This window comes from Pseudorca crassidens, chromosome 10 (genome assembly GCF_039906515.1).
Source record: "Pseudorca crassidens isolate mPseCra1 chromosome 10, mPseCra1.hap1, whole genome shotgun sequence".
Classification (NCBI taxonomy): domain Eukaryota; kingdom Metazoa; phylum Chordata; class Mammalia; order Artiodactyla; family Delphinidae; genus Pseudorca; species Pseudorca crassidens.
In genome coordinates, this window is record NC_090305.1 from 10,011,985 (window position 1) to 10,019,380 (window position 7,396).

The window sequence follows — 7,396 nt, forward strand, 5'->3', positions numbered from 1 at the left end:
AATTCCATCTGTTCCTTAATTACCAGCCTGGAGCAGGATGGTTGTCATTGACACCTTGTCCAGGGCGGGTCTCACAGGGGGTCCCACGCGAGGCTACATCCTTATGAGGACTGTGATTTCAGAGTCTCCACCCAGGAGGCGGCAAGCCCCGTCCCTTCAGCTACACAAATAAAGGTATTTTACACATGAGTTGGGCTTATCTCAAACTCCCCCCACCAAAGAATTAGGGTAAAGGCCTTGGCCCCGCTCCCCAGGGGGCTGGCCTCGTTCACACTATGTGCTGCCTTGACGTCTGTTCCAAGCCAGCATTAAAATGCTTCCCGTCACCCCCGCCAGCCTCAGCCCCCACTCCAAACCCTCCCAGCCGGGGCAACACAAGAAAAGCCCCTGGTCGCAGTTTAACTGTCTTGGGTTTTCCTCAGTTCTCTCCCACTGACCTGGTTGCGACAGCCCCAGAGCGGGCAGGGCACGACCCTGTGCTGTCCCTTCTTTCGTCCTAGAAGGTATGCACAATACCCTGCTCACGTCTCAGCTGACAGAAGCTGCTTGTGAGGAAGGGACTGGGGTGGAGGGACAGGGGCCGTGCAACGCATACTCTCCTGTCCTGGTTGCCTTTTATTCCCACGTGCACATAGCCCTTTCCCATTAAAAAGTTTAGTTACAACTATTTTTTTAAAAAGGTGGGCAGGGGATTGAAAGTACATACCTGTGCTGGTTGCCTCTGTCATCCCTGAGCAAGGAAACTGACCCATGTGGACCATGTCCACTCAGACGGACCTTGTTTCAATCATATCAAAAAATCTAGGAAGAGGCTGCAGTAAGGAAATGGCATTTTCAGACCATCTAGCAGCTGGTCAGAAAGATGGAGCCCCACATGGCCCAGCTGTGAGAGGTCCCCTCCCCAACTGCCAGCAGTCCTATTTCGGCCTCTGCTCTCCATTCTCTGTGTGCAAGGAGACAAGATGCCTCTTGATAGTTTCAGTTCATTGTAAGGATATGGTTTTTGCCCTCCAGGGACCAGCTGGCACCGTGTGAGTGGAAATAGTGCAGGTGCCCAACGTAAGGAATTGGGGTGGGCAAGAGAGGAAGATGGAGAGAGATGGCTTCAGGTCTGGAAGACGGTTGAGAGAAAGTGGCAGCAAAAAGGTGCTCTGGTTTGGATGAAGGAGGTGTGGACAGCTGTGCTGTGGTTGAAGACATCTCACTGCAGGTTCCAGGCAGCAGGAGAGTATGCACACTCACTGCTGACCCCCCAGCCCATCCGGCTGCTCCAAAGTTAGGAGCTGGGGCGCAGTCCTGTGGGTTTCAGCAGCAAAGCAGTGCTGGAGCCGAGATGCTGCCAGCCACCTCGCAGGCCTCGGCTTAAAGCTCAGGGCTGGCGGAGGAGGCCTGAGGCAGGCTTCCCAAGGGCCAGCTGAAGGCTACTCGTGCCACCCCACTTCCTCTGGGCAAAACCAGCCTCTCACTCATGCAGACGGGGCACTCAGTCCAAGCCCTTTCGGTTCCAGCAGAGGCTGCAGTGCTCCGTGGCCCTCGGGGCACCAAGGTGGGCACCTCTAATGGAAGCACTGAAAGGTGCATCAGTGCCTGCCCCCGAGCTGCACCCCTGCACGGCCCCTCGCTGCTCACATCAGCATCGGCCACTGCGGCCAGCTGGTCTTTGCATCCTCTCCTTCATCCTGAGACCCACCCCTCACCCAACACCGGCAGAGTGAGTTCTGCACCTCGCACTATGTTGGACTCTGTCATCCATCGCCCCCATTTTACAGGAGTGGGTACTGAGGTTAAAGGAACAGGATCCTACCACTAGGAAATGGCAAAGCTGAGCTGAGCACCCTGGGCTCCTGACCCTCAATCCAGTTCCCCTGCCTCTACGTGACTAGGGGATCCCACAAAGGATGCTCAGAAGAATGACAGTTTTAGACACAGATTTCAACCCGTGTCTGCCCTGCTAAACTGCACCTGCTCTGGTGGGGTCAGTTACCACTGGGTTTAGCACCCTTCACGTAATAGGAAACCTGTCAAATACTGGCTGAAACAACCGGATTTTTTTGTTTGTTTTAATGTAAAGGAAGTCTGGAGTTAAGTAGGGAAGGGCTTGTGGTACCATCAATGTGCCACAGCTCTGTTTTTTTGCCCCACCATCCTCACCATGTGACTTCCATCCTTGAGGTTGCCTCATGTCCTAAGATGGCTGCTGGAGTTCCAGTCATTCTGTATGTGTTCCAGGCAGGAAGTAAGAGGAACGGTTACCTGACCGTGGAGTAAATCCTCCGTGAATAAAAACCTTTTCTGTAAGCCCTACCTAATGACTTTGCTTCTATCGCATTGTCCATTCCTCTGCATCAAGACTGGGAAATAAAGTTTTGTTAACACACTCCTGCCTCAAATAAAATTGAGGTTTGGTTAGTAAGGAAGGGGAGGATAGATATGGGTGGTTGGCTGCCACAGAGCTACTCTCAGTAACGAGCTGACTCATGATAAGGTGAGAGTGAAACCACCTCCAGTGACCCAGCGAGGAGAGCAAATAATTCATAGGACATCTGTGTCTCACTACTGAGATTATAAGGTACTTCATCACATCCTGAATATAAACTTTTAGCAATATCCCCAACATCCCCTAGAAATGAAGCCAGACTAATTTAAAAATGAGAAAATGGCACAGGTAGGTAGCATTCTCTGTAGCTTTTCTTTCTTTAGCAACCCGGGTTAAAGCTCTGACAAGGTACAATCTGAAATCTACAGTCCCTGCCTCCTTGCTATGCAAACTCTGGTCCCCAAGGACCAACATCATCAGGGAGCATATTAGAAATGCAGAACCCCAGGCCCCACCCCCGAGCTACTAAATCAGAATCCGAATTTTAACAGGGGCCCTAGGGGATTGCCATGTATGTAAGCTTTACAAATGGAAGACTTAAAGCACCTGCAGTGGGCCTCTGATCTCCTAGAACACTTCTCAGGAAGCATCCTCTCTAAGATGCTGAGTGAGACTGTAAGTCACAGTGTCGCCTCTTGGAAGAGAACACACATTTTACCCGTTATCGCTGCGACTCAGTAACACCTAATGTTTACTGAGTGCTTACACGCGCCAGGCACTGACACGAGGGTACTGTGTGTCCTGCTGCATTCAACGCTCCTAGCAATCCTGTAAGGTGGCTACCATCACTATCATGTTACACAGGAGGACACCGTGCCAAGGTGCCCAGCCAGCAAGCTCCTCAGGGGTGTTAAGGCTCAGAGGACAGATAAGGGCAGTGTTTCAGGATGAGGGAGAAGCTTGGCATGGTGAAGCACGCTCTAGCCAGGGATGGGAGCCAGGAGGCCTGCGTTCCAAAGGCTTCTCAGCTACCAGTGGGTGACCTGGTACAACCCCCGTCACCACCCAGAACCTCGCTTTTCTCTTCTGAGTACTGGGGAGGGGAGTGTCGACCAGGTGACTGGCACGCCTTCCTCCAGCGGACGCTCAAGTCCAGGTGTGCCTCCCTTCTGATCCCGAAGTCAGTCAGCCTTGGCAGCGGCCAACCCCGACTTTATCCAGATCCACCCGACTGCCACCGGGGCTGGCCAGAGCCCAACTCAGTCTACAGACGCAGATGTTGGACACCCCAGGGGACGCATAACATCTTTCCAAGCTATCAGAGGCGAATACACACAGCTGCTCCAGCCGCCCCCTGCCCCCCCACCAGCCTTCTCACTAGACTCAGGTGCAGGGGAAGGAGCCGGGCAAAGCCCACTTCCCGTCAACTTCCAGAATTAGACTTGATCGGAAATGTTCCCAAGGAAACACCTGGCCATGCCAGACGCTGCTTGCCAAAGCTGCCAGTGGGGCATTCCCACTCTGCCCACCTCATTGCAAAGGGCCGGCCATACCACGCTCAGACCGGCCGGCAGAAACCAGAAATAAGCAGTGAAGGGAGACCACTCAGATGCAGTCCACAATGGAGGGCGCCTGGTACCCCTCCTGGCACCTGTGCAGGGCATGTCCAGTCACCAGGTTTGTCAGATGGAGTGGGAGCTTCTGAGAGTGTCTCCCTGTTCACAGTGGCCCCTGTACAGTGTCCCTTGCTCACCGGCCCTGCGCTGCCATGGACACAGGGAGGCTCCTGGGGGCCATGAGTCTGTCTCCATGGGGATGGATGATCGATCCACAGGCAGCTCCAGACCCAAGATGGACCACAGGCTCTTTCCCATGGATTTAGGAAACGGGGCCAAGAGACTGTCTCCAGAGGCTGGACCTGTACCAGATAAACTTAGGACCTCAGGGTAAGGCATCTTCCACCAGAGCAACCTGGACAGCAGAGAGAGAAACAGCAGACACACAGAGCAGGTCAAAGATAAAGGGGGCCAGAGTCTCTTTAGTCCTGTCCCAGATTCTAGCCCTACCCCCAGTGGGTTCTGAACCTCACCCCCTGTATCCTGTGATCAAGTCTCCTTGAGCAAGCCAGCGCCAGAACAATTCTGTTACTTGTCACCAGAGGAGTGAGGCATTCATGTATTCACCTAATACTCAGGGAGAGCCCAGGCAGGCTGAGATGTCCTTGGCACCGAGGGAAAAGAAAAGAATAAGACATGATCTATACCCTCGAGGGGCTCACAGGCTAGTGTTCAATATAAACAGGTCATTCTAAACCAATGTATTAAATGTGGTAAAAAAAAAAAGACACAGAGTACCATGGAAGGAAACAAGCCTAGGGCAGAAGCCAAGGGGCAGAGAGTCGGGAGGGCTTCCTGGAGGAGGGGATGCTTGAGCTGAATAGAGATAGGAGGATGTAGCCCTGCAGTGGGGAGACAGTGTTCCTGACCAAGATGATACCAGCATGCCCAAAGACGGGTGGGGGACAGCACGGTTTCAGGGAGAAAACACATATGAGGAACTATACTAGGTAAAGCAGAAACGTGCAAAAGGGACCAAGACACAGCCTGGACGCAAGAAGCCTGCTTTTTAGAGGGAAAGCACATGGAGTTTAATTAAAGTTCGAGACCACCAAACCAAAGACTCCTGAACCATTATGCATGAAACATTACAGAAGCTCAGAAGCAGGAGAAGGCACGTGCGTGCAGCTTGGAAATTAACAAGGGGCAGTTTCAGATAGGCCTTGAAGCCCAGGGCAGATTCAAACAGAGGCAGAGCCTGGCCACAGGCTTGCAAACCACGCTATTCGAAATTGTTCAACATTCCTCAGAGCTCTGTACTTTTTTTTTTCTTTTTTTTTTTGCGGTACGCAGGCCTCTCACTGTTGTGGCCTCTCCCGTTGCGGAGCACAGGCTCCGGACGCGCAGGCTCAGTGGCCATGGCTCACGGGCCCAGCCGCTCCGCGGCATGTGGGATCTTCCCAGACGGGGCACGAATCCGTGTCCCCTGCATCGGCAGGTGGACTCTCAACCACTGCGCCACCAGGGAAGCCCTGTACTTCTTAAAGTGCTTTCACATTAAGCTCACCTGATGCTCACAGCAAGTTGAGGAGTAAGCAATTCCAGTACCTTCCTGAAGGTAATGGGGAAACAGCTGCAGACTGAGTGATCTTGGGTCACAGAACTAACGGGTCAGCGCAGAGGCTCAGACCCTCCCCAGCACCCACGCCTTCCAAGGCTCTTTGTCACTCTTGCATGAATAAGAGAAGGGGACAAAGACCCATGCATTGCAGAGTAACTAACTTTCCTCCAGAGCTTCTGGGCAAGCCCAGGTCACCTCCACCCTGTGTGGCAGCTCAGGAGTGAGAGGTCCTCTTAAAGACTGAGAAAACAAAATACATACCTGTTTAATATGTCTTCCCTGCATGATTACAAGCTCCAACAGGGCAAATACAACTTAGCAATTAAACTCAGTACCTGGGCCATTAATGGGAGTGTGTTCAAATCTATTTCATGATTGAATGAGAATGAAGACGAGAACAAGTGAACCACAGAGTGGAAAGGGGAGAGAGGAGGTGGGGACGCAGGCCTGCCGGGGCATGGACACAGCCTCTGACAGAAGCGAATCATCCAAAGCTCTCCTCACTGCCACCCTCACAAGCCTTCATGGCATTAAGCCCAGAGGGCGGGGGTGGGGGGTGCGGGCAGGGAAGAGATGCCAACATTTCCAACAAGTACCCGGTTGCTACTTGGTAAAACTCTAGGGAAAGAAGGGTGACGGGAGACAAGCAGAAAGAGACCAAACAGGAGGGTCAGAGGTTAGCGTGAGCTCCAGCAGGCCCGAGCACCCCTGTATGAGTTCCTAGTAAACAACCAAGTAATCCCTAGGCTTTAGGTGTGATGCTGAGGTCTGAACCCCGATCGCCTGCTGTGCTATTCTGCTGGGGGTTCTGCTCGGTCGGGACAAGCTTCTTGAAGGATTTTTTCCTTGTCCTCTGATCACGTTCTCCAACCCCCCTCTGGGTGGTGGCCCTACAGTGAGACCAGCCCCGAGTGAGGAACTGTCACCTCACCTAGCAAGGAACCGCCCACTCACTTTTTAACCTCCATAGGGCAAGGCTGGCAGACCAAAGAGGAAAGGGAGTGACTGGTGAGGAAGGCAGTGAGGGGCCGGCACCCCAGCCTGCCCTGCAGGCCTCCGGGAAAGTTCCTCCCCCCTCTGTTCACATCGCCCTCCTCCTCCATCCACCCCTCCCCGGCCTCTTCAATCTGGCCTCCTGCCAGGAGCCACGAGCAGTTTCACTTGGCACAGATTCTAAAGGAGAAACAGCTCTTTGTTCCATCCACCAGAGGAAAAGGTCCCCAACTCCTGCTACAAAGACACCTTTTCACCTGTCAAGGCAAAGAAAAGCAGCCTCTAGGCCTTCCAAACCCAGAACACCCAGCTGAAGACAAAAGCTGCTTCTCCTCTGGGACCACTGGAGGATGCAAAAGGCAGAGGCAGAGGCCCTGCCAGCCATCCGCACCCCTAACCCCTCCCAGAGGCTGCCTCGGGCTGCAGCGCTGCTCACAGAGGCTGTCACTTAGGCAGGAGATTCGACATAGTCCTGGGCACACGTGCTCTATTTTTACCCTCCCCACCCTCAGAGACTTCACTCCACATTCTGCATTTTCAGGGAGGAAAACTAAACCCCCAGTCACAGTGGGGAGCTGACGACCACAGGGCCCAGGGTGATGCTGCAGCAATTCAAGACGAGGCCGTCTTGTCTCACACCCAGAACAAAAGAGGATGGAGGCCTTTAGAGCTCTTTCCACACATCGCGGGATTTGAGGGTTGCCCACAGTTTTCAGGCAAACTTTCCATTAACAACAAAAAAAAGCACTTCATGCTAATGAACCCTGACCTCATTTCCTGAAGTGGCCTCACACACACACACAAGCCTGCATGTGTACAATCTGTCAGTTTGATTTGTCATCAGGCAAAAGCCACACACACACACCCCAACCTTCCCTGCCCTCAGATCTAGAGCTTCTCTCATCTATG